General features: G+C 29.4%; 1 protein-coding gene across 1 annotated transcript in view; it reads right to left on the bottom strand.

Annotated features, from left to right (window-relative positions):
• LOC119591868 (putative uncharacterized protein DDB_G0282133) overlaps nucleotides 1–847 on the bottom strand; it is a 13,885-nt gene that overhangs the window by 2,188 nt on the left and 10,850 nt on the right. The gene's annotated exons all lie outside the window — the stretch shown is intronic.

The raw sequence follows: 847 nt of genomic DNA, 5'->3' as shown, positions 1-847 counted from the left end.
AAAAGAAAAAAGGATTAATAGAAAAAAAAACAGCAAACGGCTTTAACAAAAGAAAATATTACAACATAAAATAACTAAGCTACCGCATTTTTTTTTCTCTCTCTCTTTTTTCGAAATATGAATTTTAGCAACAAAAGATACATGTGGATAGAGTTTGATAAAGGTAAAAATATTTTCCATTGTTGTTGAAAAGGAGTTTAGATATTTAATGACTGACGCCGGTTTGCAACAGTACTTTTGATTGCAGGTTGTTTTTAAATATTGCATATTTTCCGAGGTTTTGTGAAGAATTGTCCGTTTGTTGATCATTATTTAATATTTCACTAAGGTTAGATAGCAGTTTGAATTCCCTTGGCCATAGCATTCAAAACACATTCATTGTTCATTGAAAAAGTAAAAATCGAAATTCTTAAATGAATAAAAGTTTATAACAACTACAAGGAAAATATATAAGTAATATATGACCCAAGGGAGGGAGAACGTGCTCACAAAGTTATTTTTAATTGGCCAAAGCTAAGTATATAAATCAAGTTACTCCAAACCGATGTATTTCACATGGAGTTAAAGATATCAAGTATTCATTTGTTTGCTTAATCTATCAAACCAATTTTGTTTACTCAAATTTTGATAATCAGTTAATCTACCATAAGAGACTGGAGTTATAGAAAAAATTATTTTGATTATCAAATTATTTTTGGAAAGAGCGAAAAGGAGATTGTAATGAAACAATAAAGAGTAAATAGCAAGCATTTAAATTTTAAATAGGGCAGTAGAGAGGTTTAGTGTGCATTGCTTGGGTTTGCAATATGCGGAATGCCATTACACTAATGTGAAGAAAATGACAGGC

Source organism: Penaeus monodon, chromosome 29 (genome assembly GCF_015228065.2).
Source record: "Penaeus monodon isolate SGIC_2016 chromosome 29, NSTDA_Pmon_1, whole genome shotgun sequence".
Classification (NCBI taxonomy): domain Eukaryota; kingdom Metazoa; phylum Arthropoda; class Malacostraca; order Decapoda; family Penaeidae; genus Penaeus; species Penaeus monodon.
This window is presented reverse-complemented; position numbering and strand designations above follow the sequence as displayed.